This window comes from Gigantopelta aegis, chromosome 15 (genome assembly GCF_016097555.1).
Source record: "Gigantopelta aegis isolate Gae_Host chromosome 15, Gae_host_genome, whole genome shotgun sequence".
Classification (NCBI taxonomy): domain Eukaryota; kingdom Metazoa; phylum Mollusca; class Gastropoda; order Neomphalida; family Peltospiridae; genus Gigantopelta; species Gigantopelta aegis.
The window spans coordinates 18405532-18430340 of record NC_054713.1 but is presented as its reverse complement, the minus strand read 5'-3'; the positions used below and the strand labels follow the sequence as shown (position 1 = coordinate 18430340).

General features: G+C 41.0%; 1 protein-coding gene across 1 annotated transcript in view; it reads right to left on the bottom strand.

Annotated features, from left to right (window-relative positions):
• LOC121390537 (G-protein coupled receptor dmsr-1-like) overlaps positions 1-20343 on the bottom strand; it is an 83830-nt gene extending 63487 nt beyond the window's left edge. Inside the window, exon 1 of the mRNA XM_041522370.1 lies at positions 20166-20343. The gene's annotated coding sequence lies outside the window, so the exon portion shown is untranslated. The remainder of the gene's footprint in view (positions 1-20165) is intronic.
• Between the last annotated feature and the right edge of the window lie 4466 nt (positions 20344-24809).

Sequence of the window (24809 nt, the reverse complement as noted above, 5' to 3'; positions counted from 1 at the left end):
CATTTTTCTATTAGTAGCAACAGATCGTTTATATGCGCCACCCCATAGAGAGGATAGCACATACCACGGCCTTTGATATGCCAGTCGTGGTGCCAGTTTGTTTTGTTTAACGACACCAATAAAGCACATTGATTTATTAGTCATCGGCTACTGGATGTCAAACATTAGTTTTTGACATATAGTTTTTCCATTAGTAGCAAGGAACTTTTATATGCATATCCCACAGACAGGATAGCACATACCACGGCCTTTGATATACCAGTCGTGGTGCACTGGCTGGAACGAGAAATAGCCCAATGGGCCCACCGACAGGGATCGATCCATGACCGACCGCGCATCAAGCGAGCGCTTTACCACTTATGTCATCAGCGATACGTACGTTACAGCTATGACGCAACGCTGTCTCTTGTTTTCAACGTACAAACGTGTTTTCAATAGCAATATTGTTTGAAAATCTTCCATAAATTGGTAAAGATTGATAATAGGTAAATAGAATACCCAACTCGCTACTCGGCGGCAATACCGGTTAACTTCCACTCGTGAATTGATGTTGTCCTTCACTCGTCAAAGGTTCGGGAAGGATAACATCAATTCACGAGTGCAAGATAAACGGTGGGGTGGGTGGGGTGGGGGGGGGGGGGGAATGAGTGGGGGGCAACCGAGTAGTTAATAGTCTAAAACTCCTTAAACGGTTAAGAAGAGAATTTTCTTTAAGTTTTTATAATTTTTTCCGGATTTTTTACGAATATTTGCACACACTCCCCCCCCCCCCCCCCCTAGCTACGGCCCTGCTAGTTTTCCTTTACTTTGCGTACACCTAACCTCATCATTACAGTGCTGATAGAAGGTTTTGTTTATTACACAGATATGCCTGTCTGTTACTGGAATGTATTCATGTTGGATTACAGGAAATCTATCCATTTCCTTTGAATTATGCCAAAGTGGTGAAATATGCGCCACAAGTAAAATTTCAGAAAAAATATCGTAAATATGATTAACGATTGGTTGTACATGTACGTTTACATGTGTTTGGCATCAGTCTGACGCAGGAAATTACATCATTACGGAAGATGGAGCATTTTAAGAACAAAACAAAACGAAATGTGTAACTGCAATCTATATTTGCTATATTGTTAATAGTAATACGAACTGTGGTTTAGTCGTAAATTTAAGGCTAACTCAGGTCGACCTTGCAATGACACAGATCAGTCACATACATATTTTTCTGCATCAGATTGTGATTGTTCATTCATTTGAACTTATTTTTATGCTTACTGTATATCCTATCGTGGCTCAAGCTCGCTGTCCTGGGCACATACCTCATCTATCAAGGCCGTCTGTCCAGGACAATGGGATAGTTCTTAGTTGTTAGTGAGAGAGAGAGAGAGAGAGAGAGAGAGAGAGAGAGAGAGAGAGAGAGAGAGAGAGAGAGAGAGAGAGAGAGAGAGAGCGCGAGCGAGAGGAGGGTGTAGTGGTCTTACACCTAGCCATTCAGTCGTTAAAACTCGCTCTACGTGGGAGCCGGCTGCGAACCCAGTACCTACCAGGCTTTATGTCCAATAGCTTAAGTCCCATGTTTGCCTCGAATGGCTACGAATAGCCCTGCCACGGTTGGATGACAAATATTAGTTGACATATAGTTTCAAAGAGAAAACCCGCTACATTTTTCCATTAATAGCAAAGGATCTTTTATATTTCACCATCCCACAGACAGAATAGCACACACCACGGCTTTTGTTACACCAGTCGTGGTGCACTAGCTGGAACGAGAAATAGCCCAATGGGCCCACTGATGGGGATCGATCCTAAACCGACCGGGGTGCGGGACGTAGCCCAGTGGTAAAGCGCTCGCTTGATGCGCGGTCGGTTTAGGATCGATCCCCATCGGGCTATTTCTCGTTCCAGCCAGTACTCCACGACTGGTGTAAAAAAAGGCCGTGGTATGTACTATCCTGTCTGTGGGATGGTGCACATAAAAGATCCCTTGCTGCTAATCGAAAAGAGTAGCCCATGAAGTGGCGACAGCGGGTTTCCCCTCTCAATATCTGTGTGGTCCTTAACCATATGTCCGACGCCATATAACCGTAGATAAAATGTGTTGAGTGCGTCGTTAAATAAAACATTTCCTTTTCTAATACACGACGCGGGCATATTTGAAATAAACAGCAGAAAACCCCCCAATCTGACGTTGATGTCTCTAATGACATGGCATTCTTGACAGTAACTGAATAATACGTAAACACAGCACGTGTCTCTGGCGTGCTGAGAGGAAGGATCTTAGACTTAACCTTATCCTGTTGACACGGCCACGAGGTATCAGTGTCAACCCAAGCACGGAAATAGTCCGTAATTACGACCGTCCGTGTGTTCGCCGCTGTAGTAGCTGTCACCGCAAAGAGGATAGGACATCCATGTGTGCTTTAATGGGATTTTTTTTTGGATTTTTTTTTTTGGTTGTATGTTGTTCCTTTGGGACCTGTCCCTTGACACCGCTATCACTGTCTACTTGTCTGTCTCTCTGCCTACCTGCCTGCCTGCATGCATGCATGTCTGCCTTTCTGCCTGTCTGCCTGCTTGTCTCAGCTGTCTGTGTCGTATGTTCAGGACAGTGGGTTAGTTGTTAGTGGTTAGTTAGAGAGAAGTGGGTGTGGTGAGAGCCGGTACCGGACTGCGAACCCAGTACCTATCAGCCTATTATGTCTGACGACTTAACCACTACAGCTCAGTCGGTAGAAAGAAAGAAAGAAAGAAATGTTTTATTTAACGACGCACTCAGCACATTTAATTTACGGTTATATGGCGTCAGACATATGGTTAAGGACCACACAGATTTTGAGAGGAAACACGCTGTCGCACTCAACACATTTTATTTACTGTTAAGAACCATACAGATATTACATTGAGAGAGGAAACCCGCTGTTGCCACTTCATGAGGTACTCTTTTCGATTAGCAGCAAGGGATCTTTTACATGCACCATCCCACAGACAGGATAACACATACCACGGCCTTTGATATGCCAGACGTGGTGCACTGGCTGGAGCGAGAAATAGCCCAATGGGCCTACCGACGGGGATCGATCGCAGATCGACCGCGCATCGAGCGAGAGCTTTACCACTGGGCTACGTCCCGCTCCACAGCTGACAGTGGTTAAATAATTATTGCGTCTGGTTTGAAAGAAAGAAAGAAAGAAATGGTTTATTTAACGACGCACTCAACACATTTTAGTTACGGTTATATGGCGTCAGACATATGGTTAAGGACCACACAGATTTTTTAGAGGAAACCCGCTGTCGCCACTTCATGGGCTACTCTTTCCGATTAGCAGCAAGGGATCTTTTATTTGCGCTTTCCACAGGCAGGATAGCACAAACCATGGCCTTTGTTGAACCAGTTATGGATCAATGGTCGGTGCAAGTGGTTTACACCTACCCATTGAGCCTTGCTGAGCACTCACTCATGGTTTGGAGTCGGTATCTGGATTAAAAATCCCATTCCTCGACTGGGATCCGAACCCAATACCTACCAGCCTGTAGACCGATGTCCCTCAGTCGATAGAGTGCTCGCTCGACGTATTTGCGTCGTAAGATCGGATCTCCTCAGTGGATCCTTTCTCTGGCTGTTTTTTTTTTTTCCACCGCCATAAACAGCGTTCCACGACTAATATATCAAAAGCCGTGGTATGTGCTGATCTGTCCCCTTGCTACTAATGGAAAAATGTAGCGGGTTTCTTCTCTATGACTATATGTCAAAATTACGAAATGGTTTACATCTAACAGCCGATGATTAATATATCAATGTGCTCTAGCTGTGTCGTTAAATAAAACAAACTGTTTTTAGCTTAGTCGGTAGAGCTGTCACCTGATGTGCTTCCGTCGTAGGATTCTCTGACTGTTTTTCCCCCACCGTCATAACTAGGGTCCCACGACTAATACACCAAAAGCCGTGGTGTGTGCTGTCCTGTCAGTGGAACAAAAATGTAGCGGTTTCCTCTCTAAGACTATATATGTCAAAATTACCAGATGTTTGACGTCCAATAGCCGATGATTCGTAAATTAATGTGCTCTAGTGGTGTTGTTAAACAAAAGAAACTTTTTATATAATATGTCGAAAATACCAAATATTTAACATCCAATAGCTGGTGGTGAGTAAATCAATGTGTTCTAATGGTGTCTTTAGCTTTAACTCAGTAAGTAATTGGGCATTGGAATTTTTGACGCATTTCATAGTTCGGGGGTGGGGTGGGGTGGGGGGTGGAGCGGGCGTATCCCCAACACCCTTTCTGAATACACGCCAGCCGCTCCTCAAAACACCAAAGACGTTGCACTGTATGTTTATACACGTCTGAGAGCAAAAGAAACAGAAAGAAATGTTTTATTTAACGATGCACTCAACACATTTTATTTACGGTTATATGGCGTCAGACATATGGTTAAGGACCACCCAGATATTGAGAGAGGAAATCCGCTGTCCCATTGGTAAAGCGCTCGCTTGATGCGCGGTCGGTTTGGGATCGATCTCCGTCGGTGGGCCCGTTGGGCTATGTCTCGCTCCAGCCAGTGCACCACGACCGGTACATCAAAGGCCGTGGTATGTGCTATCCTGCCTATGGGATGGTGCATATAAAAGATCCCTTGCTGCCAATCGAAAAGAGTAGCCCATGTAGTGGCAACAGCGGGTTTCCTCCTTCAATATCTGTGTGGTTCTTAACCATATGTCTGACGCCATATAACCGTAAATAAAATGTGTTGAGTGCGTCGTTAAATAAAACATTTCTTTTTTCCAACAAAAATCTATTGCAGTATTACATTACCGTAACAAATATTGTCAAAACGTCCAATTTGGCCGTGTGTCAATTGATACATTCTAGCACAGTGTTAATAATTATCAGAGCAGAAACGCATACAGAGTTGTCATTGTGAAAACCGACAATGTTGAATGTACATCGATAACCGCTATAGAGTGGCAATGTACAGGTGGTCAATTTCGTCAGATATCGAACGTTTTGTAGATCACCGACGATGTGTATCAAGCTGTGTGTTGGATGTCAACCTATTACAGATAGCATTATCAAATAAAAGATGTATTGTGTTTGTCCTTTGCCTGTATTGTTGTAAAAATATATTTAATTCATGTTTTGATAGGTTGGGATTAATACATTTAATTGTTTACATGGAATTTGCGTGGGTACATATCACGCACAACTATACGAAATAAAGTGTGTGGCTTTTGTTTTTTTAACGACACCACTAGAGCACATTGATTTATTAATCATCGGCTATTGGACGTCAAACATTTGATAATTTCGATATATATATATATATAAAAGTTTGTTTTGTTTAACGACACCACTAGAGCACATCAATTTATTGGGTAATTTCGAAATTAAGACTTAGATAGGAAACCCGCTACATTTTTGTTTTCCATTAGGTCTAAGGAATTAACGTGTACATTCAGAGCAAGCTCTTTTTTCTATTAGTAGCAAGGGATTTTTATATGCACCATCCCACAGACACATACCACGGCCTTTGATATGCCAGCCGTGGAGCACTGGCTGGAACGAGACGCCCAGACGGAGATTGGTGAAGCAAACTAACAGCTAAGGACAAGGCACGACTTCCCATTGTTTGTGTTCCATCGAGTCTTAGCGTCTGATACCACATTGATTGATTTGTTAATTACGATTCCGTAGACCAATCGCCGTGCAACACTGGACAGTGGTCAAGAGGATTAGACTTAATTTTCGTTTCCTAAGCTAGGTATTTCCGCCTCGTCCATGCTGTTTAAACTAGCGGAGGAATCCTAATTGGGCAGCCTGATTGGAATGAGGTCTTCACTCAGAAGACTTTTGTTCCTGGCCAACCAGTCTCGGTGGTGCAGTGGTTAAGCCATCGGAGTACAGGCTGGTAGGTACAGGGTTCGCAGCCCGGTACCGGCTCCAACCAAGAGCGAGTTCTTAAGGGCTCAATGGGTAGGTGTAAGGCCACTATATCCTCTTCTCTCTCACTAACCACTAACAACTAACCCGCTGTCCTGGACAGACAGCTCAGATAGTTGAGGTGTGTGCCCAGGACAGCGTGCTTGAACCTTAATTGGATATAAGCACGAAAACAAGTTGAAATGAAACGTTACTGGCCAAAGCTATGTTAAGAACGATGATCTTCCGTTCGACAGAACAGAACATAACATAACATAAAATAACTTTATTGCGCCCAGGTCGTTACACAACGGCATATGAGAAACATACAATAACAATATTTGACAGTGACGAGACGGGCTTTACAGGAGATAATAAGATATTGACCGGCATCGATGGCGTCGTGGTTAGGCCATCGGTCTACAGGATTGTAGGTACTGGGTTCGGATCCCAGTCGAGGCATAGGATTTTTAATCCAGATACCGACTCCAAACCCTGAGTGAGTGCTCTGCAAGGCTCAATGGGTAGGTGTAAACCACTTACACCGACCAGTGATCCATAACTAGTTCAACAAAGGCCATGGTTTCGTGCTATCCTGACTGTGGGAAGCGCAAATAAAAGATCCCTTGCTACCTGTCGTAAAAGAGTAGCCTATGTGGCGACAGCGGGTTTGCTCTAAAAAAAAAACAGTGTCAGAATGACCTTATGTTTGACGTCCAATAGCCGATGATAAGATAAAAAAAAATCAATGTGCTCTAGTGGCGTCGTTAAATAAAACAAACTTTTTATAATAAGATATTATAGAATAATATAATGATCATACATGTATGTTACACTGAGCAATAGAAGAGAGAAACGTGAATGTTATTCTTAAATCAAATTATTTTTATTTTAGTATTACATTATCTTAATGTCATGTTGACATTTTAAGCCAAATTTGACAGTCTGTTTCCCAGATTCATTTTAACACGAAAACTAATCGAAAAGTAGTAGTCCATGAAGTGGCGACAACGGGTTTGCCTCCTTCAATATCTGTATGGTCCTTAACCATATGTCTGACGCCATATAACCGTAAATGAAATGTGTTGAGTGCGTCGTTAAATAAACCATTTCCTTCTTTAGTTTATACAGTAATTAAACCAGAAAGAAAGATTTTAACTTTTTACCCCAGAAGACAAGAATAGCTCGGCAGGGATCTCAAAACTGCGCGAACGATAGTTTCGTTCGCCCGTCATTTAGGACACAATTTACATGGTTATGATGGGTTAAAGGGACATTCCCGAGTTTGCTCCATTGTAAGATGTTTCCGACTAATAAAATAGTTATACGATTAAATTTACATATTAAATATATTTTCTTGTTTAGAATATCACTGTCTGTATATTCAATGTGTCTCTGGTCGTCTTAAAGGGACATTCCTGAGTTTGTTGCATTATAAGATGTTTCCGAAAAATAAAATATTTCTACGAATAAACTTAAATATGAAATATATTTTCTTGTTTAGAATATCAGTGTCTGTATATTCAATGTGTTTCTGGTCGTCTTAATATTTGTAAGAAGCCCAAAATGGATTTTGTCTACAAATAATTAATTAATTACGTACGAAAAAAACTATATTTTAGGAAATAAAAGGAAATTTAACCTAGTACAAATATCAGAACGATCAGAAACACGTTTAATATACAGCCACTAATATTTTATGCAGAAAAATATATTTGATATGTAATTACAGTCGTCAAAAAGTCTCTGTTAGTTGATAACATCTTAAACATTGCAGAAAACTCAGGAATTCCCTTTAAGTAAAAGCAAAATGGGTTGCCAGGATTTAGTTTTGCAATCCGCAGAAGCCTGCTCAAGTGACGTCATTCTGCTTCCACATCGGTGGATCATTCAACTGATTGGGTTTTTTTCTCGTTCCAACCAGTGCACCACAACTGGTTAAAGGCCGTGGTATGTTCTTTCATGGATTTGGGAAAGTACATATAAAAGATTCCTTGCTGCATTAGGAAAAACAATATAGCGAGTTTTCTTTCATAACTACGTGTCACAATTACCAAATGTTTGACATCCAATAGCCGATGTCGCTGATGTCGTTCGTCTAAACAAAACTCCGCTCACTAAGTCCCGACAAAGCTTAAAATAAGTTTGTCTTGTTTAATAACACCACTAGAGGAAAGCCGCTACATTTTTTTCACCCATTAGTAGCAAGGGATCTTTTACATGCACCATCTCACTGACAGGATAGCACATACCACGGTAATTTATATACCAGTCGTGGTGCAGTGGCTGGAACGGGAGATAGTCAACCGACCACGCATCTAGCGAGCACATTACCACGACAAAGTTTAATGCAAGTCAATGCAGTACTTAAGAACTACCGTTTATCCATGGGACAGTGTGTTTGTGGTAATGGAAATTGATGGATGAATAGATGGATGGACGGATGGATTGATGAATGGATGAACAAATCAGTCAATGAATCAATCAATCAGTCAATGGTGTTATTAAAAACAAATTTTATCTTAGATGTCAGACCATTGTTTAAGTTGGTATACGACTCAATATCTTTCGTTCATTTTAATTTATTTTCAATATTTTATTCAAGCACGCTGTCCTGGGCACGCTGTCCTCATTGGTGTTTACAACTACTAGTCTAAGGTTCACGCTCGTCAATGGGTGCAATATGCACTGATTAGATTTGTCAGTCAGGGTCAGAAGGTAATCAAGAAGAAGAAAAGGAATATTTGTTTAATAATAATCGTGGGAAGAGAGAGAGAGAGAGAGAGAGAGAGAGAGAGAGAGAGAGAGAGAGAGAGAGAGAGAGAGAGAGAGAGAGAGAGAGAGAGAGAGAGAGAGAGAAAGAGAGAGAGAGAGAGAGAGAGAGAGAGAGAGAGAGAGAGAGAGAGAGAGAGAGAGAGAGAGAGAGAGAGAGAGACAGAGAGAGAGAGAGAGAGAGAGTTAGAGAGAGAGAGACAGACAGACAGACAGAGCCAGAGAGACAGAGACAGAGACAGATAAAGAGAGAGAAAGAGACAGAGAGAGAGAGAGAGAGAGAGAGAGAGAGAGAGAGAGAGAGAGAGAGAGAGAGAGAGAGAGAGAGAGAGAGAGGGATAGAAAGAGAGAGGGATAGAGAGAGATAGAGAGCGACAGAGAGAAAGAGAGAAAGAGAGACAGACAGAGAAAGAGATAGAGAGAGAAAGAGACAGAGAGCGAGAAAGAGAGAGGGAGGGGAGAGAGAGGGAGGGAGGGAGAGAGATAGAGAGAGAGAGAGACAGGGACAGACAGAGAGAGAGAGAGAGAGAGAGAGAGAGAGAGAGAGAGAGAGAGAGAGAGAGAGAGAGAGAGAGAGAGAGTTACCACGTCTTTTGATATATCAGCACTGGCTGGGATGGTGAGTGTGTGTTTGTGTGTGTGTGGTAGAATTTATCCTAAGTAGAACCCACGGGACGTGGATAGTTTTATTTATTTCTTGTCCATGATTTGTAGTAAAACCCAAATGGCTGCGACAGTGAAACATGGATTTTCCCCGCCAGGGACCCGAACCAGTTAATGTTGATTACATGATCTGTCTTAGTGTCTATACTATTGGGATTAAGCACGATGTCATGGACACGCAACTAGTCGGTGCATATGGGTTACATGATTTACATCTTAAGACAATGGGCCATTTCTCGTTCCAGCCAGTGCTCCACAACTGGTCTAACAAAGGCCGTGGTATGTACTATCATATCTGTGGGATGGTGCATATATAAGATCACTTGCTGCTAATCGAAAAGAGTAGCCCATGAAGTGGCGACAGCGGGTTTCCTGTCTCAATATCTGTGCGGTCCTTAACCATATGCCTGACGCCATATAACCATAAATAAAACGTGTTGAGTGCGTCGTTAAACAAAACATTTCTTTCCTTCCTATCAAAAATTAAGTGCATCTCGAACTTTGATCCAGCCGGATGTTATTTGGTTTAGTACTACCTACAGGGATCTTTATTTGCAGCATACCGCAGACAGGACATACACAGCTGTTTTCCGTAGACGATAGTAGTGCTCACTTCCAGGTTCGTTTCGTGGAACAGTCTAGTTCCATTACACTGTGGATGGAGGGCAGGCAAAAACACAAAAAAAATCGCCAGCAAGTCTTTAATAAAACTGTCCAGCAATAACCAAATCGACATGTTAACCTCTTCTCCGCTTTTCACTGTTAATAAGTTACAAACTGATATGTTCACGAGAATGCGATTATAAGAGCACGATTCGGGAGAGCATGATTCGACCGACCCCCCCCCCCCCCCCCCCCCCCCCCTTAAAACGTTCGTCACAGTCTTAGATCCCCTGTGGATATACGAGACTGGTGCGTGAACTCCAAATAAATATAAGATACAAAGTCCCCATCTTTCTTTCTCTTTCTAATGCTCATGCTCTCCTCTCCCGTCTCCCCCGTCTCCCCTCCTCATTCCTCCCTCACTCCCCCCCCCCTTATCCTCTATCTCTCTCTCTCTCTCTCTCTCTCCTCATCTCTCTAACTCTCTCATCTCTCTCTATCGATCCTCTCTCTCTCTCTTCTCACACACACGTTTCAAAATAACAATATGCCTTTAACCATTTATAATTTAACATTTTTCTCATGTCTCGTCTGTCTGTCTGTCTTATCTTCTAGTCTATCTGAATCTTTTCTCTCTCTCTCTATGTCATCGTCCTCTCCCGTGGCTCCATTCTCTCTTGTATCTCTCTCCTCTGTCTATGTCTAATTGCTCTATCTTTCTATCTCTCTCTCTATCTTTCTTCTCTCACGCTCTCTCCCCCCTCCTCCTTGTCTCTGTCTCCTCTCTCTGTCTCTCCCCTGTGTCTCTTTTCTTTGTGGTGTCGTTCTTTCCCATCTCTTCCCTCTAGAATCTTTCTCTCTCTTTCCTCTTTCTCTGTCTCCTCCCTCCCCCTCCTCTCCTCTCTCTCTCTTCTCTCCCCCTACCTTTCCTTCCATTTCTCTCCTTTCTCAAATTCCTTCCCCCTCCCTTATCTTTTTTCCATCTCTTTCTTTCTTTCCTTCTCCTCGTCTCCTTTTTCTCGTCTTCTCCTCCCCTCCTTTCCCCCCCCCTCTCTCTCTCCTCCCCCTCTCTCTCCTCCCCCCCTCTCTCTCTCCTCCTCTTCTCTCTCTCCCTCCGCTTCCCTCTCTCCCCCATATGATCTTTCCCCTGTAGTCTTCAGTTTCTCCCTAATTTTATTTCCTTCTTTTTCCCTTTTTCCCCCTCTCCCTTTTCCTCTTTTTTCCCTCCCCTCTCTCCCCTTCCTCTCTCCCTCTGTTGTTTTCCAAACTTGTCTGTTTCCCCTCTCTCCTTTTCTCCCCCCCCAATTCTCTCTCTCTTTTATCCCCCTCTTCCTTGTTCTTCTCTCTCCCTCCCCCCCCTATCTCCTCCCTCCTCTCCCTTTCTCTCTCCCTCTCCTCCCTCGCTCCCTCCTCTCCTTCTTTTCTCCCTCTCCCTCTTTTCTTCCTCATATTCCTACCCCTCCCCCCTCTATTTATTATTTATATTCCTTTCTCTTCTCTCTCCCCCTCCCATCTTTTCCTTGTCTCTTTTCTCTCTTTTTCTCCCTCCCCTTTTCTTTTCTGTCTCCCCCCTCCTTTCTCCCTCTCTCTCTCCTCTCGTTTGTCTCTTTCCCCTCCCCTCTCCCTCTCTCCGATTCCTCCCTTCCTTTTCTCCCTCTCTCTCTTCCCTCGTTCTTCTCCCTCTCCATCTCTTCTCTGCTCCTCTCTTCCCCCCTTGTCTCTCTCTTCTCTCCCTCTTTGTCTCCCCTACTCCCTCTGACTTCTCTTCTCCCTTCTTTCCTCTCTCCCCCGTCTGCCCTCTCCTCTTTCTCTTCTAGCTTCTCTCTCTCCTATCTTTCCCTCCCTTTTACTCTCTCTTCCTCCTCTCTCTTCTCCACATCTCTCTCTCTCCTCTTTTCTCTCTCTCCCCCCTCTCTCCTCTCGTCTCTCTCTTCTCTCCCCTCTCTCTCCTCCTCTCACGTCTCCCTCCCCCTCTTCCTCTCTTGTCTCTCTCTCCTCTCTCTCTGTGTGTCTCTCTAAGTGGTGTCGTTTACAAAAAACAAATTCTCTCCTCTCTCTCTTCTCTCTCTCTCTCTCCTCTTCTCTCCATCTCTCTCCCTCTTCTCCTCCTTCTCTCTCCTCTCTGGTTCCTCTTTTTCGCTTCCTGTCCCCCCTCCCTCCTATCTTGTCTCCTCTCCCTCCCTGTCTCTCTCTCTCTTGTCCTTCTTCTCTAGTGGGTGTCCGTTAAACAAACAAATTCAAAATTCTCTTATTTTCTTCTTTCTCTCTCTCTGTCTCTGTCTCTGTCTCTCTTTGTGTCTCTTTATGTGTCTCTCTCTGTCTTTCTCTGTCTCTGTAAGTCTATATCTCTGTCTGTCTCTGTCTCTCTTTGTATGTATATATGTCTGTCTGACTGTCCCTCTGTCTGTCTGTCTGTCTGTCTCTCTCTCTCTCTCTCTCTCTCTCTCTCTCTCTCTCTCTCTCTCTTCGTCTCCTATTCCCTCTCTCTCTCTCTCTCCTCAGCTCTCTCTCCATCTCCTATCTTCCTCTCTCTCTGTCTCACAAGTTTCAAAATAACAATACGCACTCAATTAGTTTCCTTAGTTTCATGTCAGTGGTGGATTTCGTTTTAAATTCACCACGAACCGAGTATGCAGTTGTATTAGAGCCGCCTCAGTGGTTTCGTTAATTGCATTAACGTTGTAGGTGCTGTGTTTTCATCATAGTACAGGCGGGAGTCGGCTCCGTCGATAGGAGGAAGGAAATATTTTATTCAACGACGCACTCAACACATTTTATTTACGGTTATATGGCGTCAGACATATGGTTAAAGGGACACGCCCTAGTTACGGCTAGTTGTTAACCATTACGGCGTTGTTTTTCGCTATTAAACCCATTTTTTCACAAATAAAATTGCACTTTACTTACATTTTATTATTTAGAATACACATTTCCATTCACCTGAAGTGCTTTTTGGTAATCCTGGTAATCCTGATGTTTGTAAAACCACGAAATGCATTTTTTGTATTTCTTAACAAAAGGCGTGCACTCGAGAAAAAACCGTTAAGCAAGCGAGGTCCAATCTATTTTTAGAGCGAATCTTCCTGTGTAAACGTCACAGACGTTGGTATACCACGTGACCGTTATCATTTTTGGGTCGGTTTTAGTGGTTGTTTTCTCGTGCGTTCAACGGTTCGCGCAATCAGCATCCGATTTGTTGTCGTTTGCTTGTTGTTCATTTGTGAGATTTTTCTTCACAGTTCGTGAACATTTTCAGTAACAATAAAGTTCAGACAAGTAAGCGTCTCAATACAAAACGTTACAAACCCTTAAAACCAATAATTTTGCTAAGTTTTACGATATCTGGAGAGGGGATACAACCAGGACAGAACATTTGGAACATGTCCAGGAGAGGTGCGCACTCTGTGAAATTTGTCGTGACGTAGGCATTGTTGTGCTTCGAGCGACATCTACCGGTGACATCAGAATACTAACTTTCAAAATTATTTCAAGCAATTGGGACATGGGGATTCCCATGGCATTTATCGATATAAAACCTGCTTTTTCACTCCATTTGATAAAAACGTGATCTAAGTGTTTTACAGGTTTGTAGATTAACCAAATTATAATTTATTTTCGCTGGATGGAACTAGGGTGTGCGGCTTTAAGGACCACACAGATATTGAGAGGGGAAACCCGCTGTCACCCACCACTTCATAGGCTACTCTTTTCCATTAGCAGCAAAAGATATGCGTGGTGCACTGGCTGGAACGAGAAATAGCCCAATGGGGCCACCGACGGGGATCGATCCTAACCGTCAGTAGAGCGTTCGCCGTGGATGATTGGTTGTATGATCAAACCTTCTCTCTAAGAGGGTGGGACGTAGCCCAGTGGTAAAGCGTTCGCTTGATGCTCGGTCGGTCTGGGATCGATCCCGGTCGGTGGACCCACTTGGCTATTTTTCGTTCCAGCCAGTGCCCCACAACTGGTGTAACAAATGCTGTGGTATGTACTATCCTATCTGTGGGATGGTGCATATAAGAGATCCCCTGCTGCTAATCGAAAAGAGTAGCCCATGAAGTGGCGACAGCGGGTTTCCTCTCTCAATATCTGCGTGGTCCTTAACCATATGTCTGACGCCATATAACCGTAAATAAAATGTGTTGAGGGCGTCGTTAAACAAAACATTTACTTCCTTCTCTCTAAGACTATATGTATTTCGAAATTACGAAATGTTTGATATCTAATAACCGATGATTAATAAACTAATGTGCTCTAGTGGTGTCGTTAAACAAAACAAAATTTAACTTTATCCTAGCCCATGTATTGGACAGCCATTCTTGAATAGTTGTGGTGTCCGCCTAAGACAACGCGTTTGACTCTTTAAACGTGTAAAATACTACATAACTTTCCGGATTTTCGCACCTCGTACGGGCAGGTTCTTAATCACACATAATACAGGAGAGGATCCAGAATTTTTTGCAGGGGGGGGGGGTGATCTATAGACAACCCACTTTAAAGGGACAGACCCTAGTTTTAACCCATGAAAATGCACAATCTACAAACCGGTAAAACATTTGGATAAAGTTACAGTTGAGTGAAACATGAGTTTGTGACTTTGAAAAGGTGAAATACCCTCTAAAATAAGACTAAAACTCGATTCTATAACTGTTACTTCTCAGACGCACGTGCGTTTTTAAAAATATGACAAATGCATTTTGTGATATTAAAAACACCAGGATGACCAAAAACACTTCGAATGTACGGAGATAGATAATCTAACCAATAAAATCTAAGTAAAGTGTGATTTCTGTTATCAAAAACGGCTCTAGTAGTAAAAAATATTCCTTAGTGATTAAAAACTAGGTTCTGTCTCTTTAAAATAAGAGGAAACAAACGTTTGTTGTTGTTTGTTTGTCTTTGTCATGAGCAGGGACTGGTCCGGACAGTCCTCAACCTCCCCCTCCCAACCCCCAACCCCCCACCCCCAATCCGCGCCTGTAATAATGTGTCACACACTGATGAGCGCGTGTTTCTGTTAGCAATACACCAGATACCAATATTACATCACATCAATGAACGAAACTGAATCGCGCTTCTGGCGCATATTTTTATCGCGTTGTCATGCTCCGAAGGAAATAGACACATTTTCCCTGTACGACACATGAATACATTCCTGCAATAAACACGCATATTTGTGTAATATACACGCGTATCTGTGTAATAAACAAGGCCTCCCGTCGACACCGCGATCATGCCAGGTGTACGCAAAACCACCGTAAGCTATGAATCTTTAAAGGGACAGACCCTAGTTTCAACCCGTGAAAAGTGACACGAAGTTTAGTTAATCTACAAACCTGTAACACATTTGGATAAAGTTACAATTGAGTGAAACATGAGTCTGTGAATTTGAAATGGTGAATTACCCTATAAAAATAAGCGAAAACTCGACTCCATGCGTACGTGCGTTTTTAAAAATATAAAAAATACCAGTATGACCAAAAACACTTCGAATGTACGGAGATGGATAATGTAAACAATAAAATATAAGTAAAGAATGATTTCAGTTATCAAAAACGACTCTAATAGTAAAAAGAAAAAATGCCTTTGTGTTTAAAAACTAGGGTATGTCCTTTTAAGCGGTACGGATATTATTGTAAAAGTACAGTTTACGTTCTGTCTGATTTTCATACACGTACGTTTTGTGTGTTGATTCAAGACTGCCATAGCCTATGGCATATGCGTACGGGCTCCAATTTTTGTTAGGGGGCAGGCTGGCTGTTGTACAAATTAAACGAAAATGCCCGAATCAGGATAACAACATTCATTCATATTAGCATTACAACCAAACAGCTATATAAGGTTGCAAACGAATTACTGCGCATTTGTACATGAATTACAACTAATTTTCAGGGTAGAATGATTGAAATACATTGTAAAAAGGTCTCAGGTTTACACATTTTGCTCAATATATCTCTGTAATTTTTGCCGGAATCTGAGGTTTACCTCCAGCACTAGGAGGGGGACAATTGCACTCAACACATTTTATTTACGGTTATATGTCGTCACACAGATTTTGAGAGGAAACCCGCTGTCGCCACTACATGGGCTACTCTTTCCGATTAGCAGCAAGGGATATTTTATTTGCGCTTCCCACAGGCAAGATAGCACAAACCATGGCCTTTGTTGAACCAGTTATGGATCACTGGTCGGTGCAAGTGGTTTACATCTACCCATTGAGCCGGAGATGTGGGATGTGTTGATAACTATAGATCTATAACTCTATTATAACGTTTTAGTAAGCTGTTCACTAATGTGCTCAATAATAGAATGACTGATTATCTTGAAAATAGCGATACGCTATCGGAAGCTCAAGCTGGTTTTAGACAAGGTTATTCAACAAATGTTCATGTGTTTTTACTTCATTTGATAATTGAACTGCTAAAAAGGAAGAAGGAAAAATTATGTTGTGCTTTTATCGATCTCAAAAAGGCTTTCGACACTATATGGAGGGTAGGGCTTTGGTCTAAACTGTTAAAGTATAATATTGATGGGAAAATGTTTAGAGTCATTCATAGTATGTACAGTGGTTCAAGTATTAGAAAGGAGAGTAAATTGTCGAACTACTTTGCATGTGATATAGGAGTGAGACAAGGAGAACATTTATCACCTCTTTTATTCTCATTATTTATAAATGACTTGGAAGAGTTCTTAACGTCGCAACAGTGTAAAGGTGTTACTATTAATGCTTTTGATTTCGAAATATATCTGGACTTGGGCATAAATATTCTTACTATGTTATATGCAGACGATACAGTCCTACTTGCAAGAAAAGAAGAGGAACTGCAACATATATTAAATGCCTATGACTCTTATTGCAAAACATGGAAATTATCTATAAACACCTCAAAAACCATTATTATTATATTCGGAGGCACAAAGAAGGACTATACTAAAGTATATTATTTAGATAATTTTGCCTTAAAAATGTAAATGAATACAAGTATTTGGGAATATGGTTCGAAAAAACTAACAAATTTAATCAATGTAAAAATAATTTAGTACAACAGGCTCGAAAAGTCATGTTTTTAATCTTGAAAAAATCGAATGAATGCTGTTTGTCAATTGAATATCGACTAAAATTATTGACGCTATTGTTTTTCCAATATTACTGTATGGGTGTGAAATCTGGGGTTTGAGAATACTCGGATAATAGAAAATGTACATATACAGTTTTTACGTTATCTAGTACCTTTAAGAAAGAGCACACCTGTATATATGTTGTATGGAGAGTTGGTAGGAAACCACTGTCGTTAACAATATCTGTACGTATGGTTTCTTATTGGGCTCGTCTTTTAACGGGGAAAACCTACCAAACTCTCTCTACAGATCTATCATCTATTATATCATGATAATATACAATGTGGTATGAAAATAAATGGATAACATATATTAGAGATATCTTTATAATCTTGGTCTTAATAATATTTAGGATACACAGACCTTTAGATCAGTCTTAAGTTTAAAAAAGTTAGTCAAACAAAGACATTCAAGACCAATTTCAACAACACTGGCAAAGTGAAATCTCAAACTCATCTAAGGGTTTGACCTATAGAATATTTAAAGATAAACTTGAGTTGAATCTTATTTAACATTCTGGATAAAACTATGTACACCACCTTCCTTAGATTTCCGTATTGCCAATAACTTTTTACCAATTGAACAAGGAAGGTGGAGGAACATATTATATGAAAATAGAAAATGTATATATTGTACTACAAACGATGTTGGGGATGAGTTTCATTATTTATTTATCTGTGCAAAATTTACAGCGGAAAGGGCTAAATATATTAAAAAGTACTACATAAATAGACCAAATATATATAAATTTAAAAAGCTGTTCAGTTGTAAAAATATTGGCACCCTTAAGAAATTGTGTAAATTTATTGTTATTATCAACAAACAATTCTGCTCCTCCTAAGACTTCTATTGTGTATATATATTTTATTCGTTTTTATTCAGATATTGTCATCTTGATGTTGTTTATGCTATGTTATTTATGTATTCCTCTGATGCCATCGAACGATGGAACCGAGTGTAATACAGTTCTGTTCTGTTCTGTTCTTGCGGAGCACTCACTAAGAGTTTGGAGTCAGTATCTGGATTAAAAATCCCATGCCTCGACTGGGATCCGAACCCAGTACCTAGCAGCCTGCAGACCGATGGCCTAACCACGACGCCACCGAGGCCGGTAGAACACAGCTGTTCAAAAGCCGTGCTATGTAGTTTCCTGTTTGTGGCAAAGTGCATATAAAAGATCCTTTGCTGCTAATGGAAAAAATGCTCTAGTGGTGTCGTAAAACAAACTTGTTTTAAATATAATAATAATAATAATAATAATAATAATAATAATAATAAATGACAATTTCACTGAAACGTTTTAAGATACATGTATGTATAATTTTAATGATTTTTTTTAAAATTTTTATTATTATTATTTTTGGTTTTGTTGAAATAACAGAAAATATTTTACAGTACCTAATAAGGGTCGGCGGCTTTAAAAACTAATTGAGTTTGTATCTGTTATTACAAAGCGATATTAAATGAAGTGAGACGAGATTGCGCCTTTAAGAGGTTGTCCGAAATCTTCTGATACGGAACATACGGCACTGTAACTAGTAGCCAATACTGGTTAATGGTGTTATAACGAGGCCACTTTGTTATATGCATGCCCACGTGGCAGCTTAATCTGAATGATAAAGCTATTAAAGGGACAGACTTTAGTTTCAGCCCATGAAAATGCACACTAAGTTTAGTTAATCTACAAACCTTTAACACATTTTTATAAAGTTACAACTGAGTAAAACATGAGTTTGTGACTTTGAAATGATGAAATACCCTCTAAAATAAGACTAAAACTCGACTCCATAACTGTTACTTCTCAGACGCACGTGCGTTTTTTAAAATATGAGAAATGCATTTTCTGTTATTAAAAACGTCAGGATGACCCAAACACTTTGAATGTACGCAAATGGATAATGTAAACAATAAAATTTAAGGAAAGTATGATTTCAGTTACCAAAAACGGCTCTAATGGTAAAAACAAATATGCTTTAGTGTTTAAAAACTAGGCTATGTCCCTTTAACGCTTTCAAAATAGTATCTCGGCACAAAACGGAGTCTAAAATATCTCTCACAAGGTCGTGACTATTATAGGGATCACTGTCAATGTTTGGTTTATAGGAGGACTGCCACTGCCCAGGCTGAACCATCTTACGTAGACGTATGATGACGACACATCCAATTTTTGTCTGGTCGAGGATTTCCACCACTAGGCTGGGTGAGGAATGTACCTCCGTGGTAGTATGCCCGCAGGAACGACATCTGGTGTGTGTGCGGGGGGGGGGGGGGGGAGAGGGTGAGTAAAGTGCTCGCTTGAGTTGCGATGAGTCGTAGGAATGATCGCCCTTTATAGATTATATAAACCTTCCTAAAGAGTGCCCAATGACAAACTCATCAAAGGTCTTGTCTGTGGAGAAAGTGCATACGAATTATTCCTTGCCCCTTTTCAGAGGGATGCGTCGAAATAACAATATTTTATATATTGAATACCTTTCCTTTTCTTATTACAACATACGTATTATTAAAGGCCCAATCCCGGCTTCCCATCTTACAACACCGTCAACTACTGCAAAATGCTGTTTTCGCTTTCAAAGTATATCGTCAACTGCCTTGGTACAACAAACATGTGAAACTACTCTCTCTCTATTTAACTTTCCTTTTTTGTGTGTCATTAAGCAAACTTTACTTCCTTTAATTTTGCCTATATATATATATACATACATATATATATATATATATATATATATATATATATATATATATATATATATATATATATATATATATATATATATCATATATATATATATATATATTATATATATATATGTATATATATATATGTATGTATGTATATAGCCGAATGTGAAGAGGACACCTGCGGAAACAAACGACAGAGTACAACAAAAGGTTTTTTTGTTTTTTTAAATCAATGCAAAGCCATAAAAACCGGACACCTCTATTAACCCGGACAAAATTCTTAATCCCATGCATGTCCTGTTTAGTGAAGTTTCACTGTGTATTAATTACTTTTAATAATCAACACACTCGGTAATACAATTCCTGACAATAACTATTTTGATCACTAGATAATCATATATGTGTACGTACCTTTTATTTTCGCGGCAAGTCGTGTGTTGTGCGTATTCCGTTTGGAAACGTGAACAAAATGTATCATAATCCGTGCTGTAAGGTAAGCGAAAGTGTATTAAAAATCTCTACAAATCACCGCGGCACGTGCTGTTTTGTTCTGTTCCGATTGCCAACCCACACCTTATCAGATAGCTCGTCTCTCGTATCGATCCATCGGCGGCTGTGATTGGTTGGCGAAGGGCTCGCAGGTATGGTCGCCACCTGTAAGTGGAACGCTCGCGCCATTTCGCGCCGTTTTGTAACCGCGGGTTTTAAGTCAACGCTTTGAAGCGCCAGAAGGGCCGATTTTCTTCCGGACTGGATTCGACGTCCGCGTTTATGAACGTATCCATTCGCGAGGCGCCGGGTGTTAACCGTTAGAACTGGCGTTGGGATTCTCGGTTTTTCGAATAATTATGGTATCTGATGCAAGGGCCGAATCTAGTGATTTTATGGAATATGTGCATTTGAGAGAGAGAGAGAGAGAGAGAGAGAGAGAGAGAGAGAGAGAGAGAGAGAGAGAGAGAGAGAGAGAGAGAGAGAGAGAGAGACAGAGAGCGAGAGAGAGAGAGAGAGAGAGAGAGAGAGAGAGAGAGAGAGAGAGAGAGAGAGAGAGAGAGACAGACAGACAGACAGACAGACAGACAGAGAGAGAGACAGACAGACAGACAGACAGACAGAGAGAGAGAGAGAGAGAGAGAGAGAGAGAGAGAGAGAGAGAGAGAGAGAGAGAGAGAGAGAGAGAGAGAGAGAGAGAGAGAGGTTTCAAGCATGTCTGCCGCGGGCCAAATCTCTGGATAGCCAGTGGCTTGGGTCCGGGACAGAATATGTGCATCTGAGTCTCATTCTTTTAAGTTTCGGGGGACGGGGGGGGGGGGGGGGGGGCATTGGGGGAGTCGTAGCTCAGTGGTAAAGCGTTCGCTTGATGCGCTGTCGGTTTAGGATCGATCCCCGTCGGTGGGCCCATTTGGGCTATTTCTCGTTCCAGTCAGTACACCACGGCTGGTACGAGCTAAACGCATTTTTATGGTTTCATATAAAAGATCCCTTGCTAATAATGAACGGGGGGGGGGGGGGGGGGGGGGGGGGGGGGGGGGGTTCCTTTCTAAGACTACATGTCAGAATTACCAAATGTACTCTAGTGGTGCCGTTAAACAAAACAAACTTTAACTTTAACTTGCTTTCAAGTCTCGTCCCAGCCAGTGCGCCACGACTGGCATATCAAAGGCAGTGGTATGTACTATCCTGCATTAGTTTCCTTTGACGACCAATAGCTTATGATTAAAAATATAATCAATGTGATCCAGTGATGTTAAACAAAACAAACTTTTTTATTTATTTGTTTATTTATTTATTTTATTTATTTATTATATTTTAGAACATTCTTAATATGTCGGTTTCGCGCTTCAAAGATGACCACAGACACTTCAGAAAGAAGTGTTTTATTTAACGACGCACTCAACACATTTAATTTACGGTTATATGGCGTCAGACATATGGTTAAGGACCACACAGATTTTGAGAGGAAACACGTTGTCGCCACTACATGGGCTACTCTTCCGATTGGCAGCAAGGGATCTTTTATTTGCGCTTCCCACAGGCAGGATAGCACAAACCATGGCCTTTGTTGAACCAGTTATGGATCACTAGTCGGTGCCGGTGGTTTACACCTACCCATTGAGCCTTGCGGAGCACTCACTCAGGGTTTGAAGTCGGTATCTGGATTAAAAATCCCATGCCTCGACTGGGATCCGAACCCAGTACCTACCAGCCTGTAGACCGATGGCCTGCCACGACGCCACCGAGGCCGGTCACAGACACTTCAGATGTACGGAAATGGATATTCCAAACAATAAAAAGTTTTTTCACTATAAGAGCCATTTTTGTTAACTGAACTAACGCTTTTCCTTAGATGTTATCGTTTAGATTATCCATGTCCTTACATCCGAAGTGTTTCTGGTCATCCTGGTGTTTGTAATACCACAAAATGCGTTTTTCATATTTAAAAGCAACACGCATGTGCCTCCTCTTCCCTTATCTGCTCCACTATAACGGTTATGGAGTCGAGTTTCAGTCTATATTTAAGGGTATTTTACTGTTTCAACGTCACAGACTCTTTATTTCACTCTGTTGTAACCGTATTCCAATGGGGGCGAGACAAAGCCCAGTGGTAAAGCGCTCGCTTGAAGCGCGGTCGGTTTGGGATCGATCCCCGTCGGTGGGCCCACTGTTTTATTTCTCGTTCCAGCCAGTGCACCACGACTAGCATATCAAACGCCGTGGTATGTGCTATCCTGTCTGTGAGATGGTATATATAAACGATCACCTGCTACTAATGGGAAAATGTAGGTTTCCTCTCTAAGACTGTCGAAATGACCATATGTTTGACATCCAATAGCCGATGATTAAAAAATTAATGTGCTCTAGTGGTGTCGTTAAACAAAACAAACTTTATCCAAATGTGTTACAGGTGTGTAGATTAAAGGCATACTGTCACAGATTTAAGGACTTTATTTCTCTAAAAAAAAGAATAAAAAAATTAAAATTACATTAATTTTTACTGACCAAATCTAGCGATTGCATCACTTTAACTACACAATGATGGAGTGAAATCCATGTCAACCCTCTCAGCAATGTTAGTTTTTGAATTATGGACCATTGCCATAATTCAATTACAAAATATCATTAATAAATGGAGTATGGTGGTTACGTAAATGGTTGAATAAAGTACATTCAGGGACAAATCAAATATATATATTTTTAAGTAATACTTTGTTAGGCCATGTAATAGGTCAGTGGTCTGTGACAATATGCCTTTAACTAAACCTGTCTCCATTTTTACGGGTTGAAACTAGGGTCTGCGGTTTTATGCACTCGCGCCATTTCTAGATTAACAATTTATGTTCAGGCGTATGGCCCTGAGCTGTTATTCCAGAAGTGTTGGTCTTATTGAAAGAGAAGTCACTGTACGCATAATCATTTTATTTCTACTTAAGTGCTTGCTTATAATCCAATAAAAGTTCATGCACGTTGCCATGGGCACACACTTCAGTTATCTGGGCCGTCTGTTCAGGACAGTGGGTTTGTGGTTAAGTTAAAGTGGTTAGTGAGAGAGAAATTTGTTTTGTTTAACGACACCACTAGAGCACATTGATTAATTAATCATCGGCTATTGGATGTCAAACATATGGTAATTATGACTCGTAGTCATCAGAGGAAACCCGCTACATTTTATTCCTAATGCAGCAAGGGATCTTTTATATGCAAGGTCCCACAGACAAGAAAGCACATACCACAGCCTTTGTTAAGTTGTTGTACACTGGTTGGAACGAGAAAAAAATGCATTCAGTGAGAGAGAAGTCTGCGCAGTCGCCCTACAACTTACCCACCGAGTCTTTATACTCGCTCTGGGATGGAACCGGTACCGTGATGCGAACCAATTACCTACCACCCGTAAGTTCACTGCACTACCGAGACCGGTGTAAACGGAATGCAAGTCCGTAGGAATAAAAGTCCTAGGATAAAAACAGCTTAAAAATAAATCAGGTATGAAAGTCCAAGTAGGACTATGGTTCCTAAGCTATGGAGGTCCAATAGGACTACTGTTCCTTTTACACCGGCCGTGGATTGGCTACTAGTATTAGGTCACGAGCACCCATTGCGTCCAAAACAAACGCGAACGTTCAATCAACATTTGCGCTCCGTGACCTTACGAGACTGGTTTTGGTGCTTGACGTTAAATGGATGCGACAGAACGGGATTCGTTAGCAGGTACTCGTGACTACAGCTGAATGGCAGATATTGCTGATTACAGTAGTCTCCCCTTTTGGTTCTTAACTAATGTCAGACTAACTTCATTTCTGCTTGAGACATAGCCGTCTCAAGTGCTCGAGTACTTGTGGCGTCCCCAATATTCCAGCAAAGATTTCTTGCCAGCTACTAGCTATTAAAGGGACATTCCTCAGTTTGCTGCAATGTTTAAGATGTTATCGACTAATAGATACTTGTTAACGGTTGTAATTACATGTCAAATGTATTTTTCTGCATAAAATATTAGTGGCTGTAAATTTAACGTGTTTTTGATCGTTTTAATATTTGTATTGGATTAAATTCCATTTTATTTTCTAATATATATTTTTTTCGTACGTACGAAATTATTTGAAGACAAAATCCAGGTTTGGATTCTTACAAATATTAAGATGACCAGAAACACATTGAATATACAGACACTGATATTCTAAACAAGAAAATGTATTTAATATGTAAGTTTAATCGTAGAAATATTTTATTAGCCGGAAACATCTTACAATGCAGCAAACTCAGGAATGTCCCTTTAAAACATCTTACAATGCAGCAAACTCAGGAATGTCCCTTTAAATATAAAGGACGTATATATGGGCTACCCTGTTTTGTTCATTTTGTTTTTCTTTCATTTCCTATTGTCGGAATGGTTATCATGTCATTTCATTTCATTTCAACTTATTTTCGTGCTTATATCCAATTAAGGTTCAAGCACGTTGTCCTAGGCACATATTTCAGCTATCTGGGCTGTATGACCAGAACAGTGAGTTAGTTGTTAGTGGTTAGTGAGAGAGAAGAGGGTGTAGTGGTCTTACACCTACT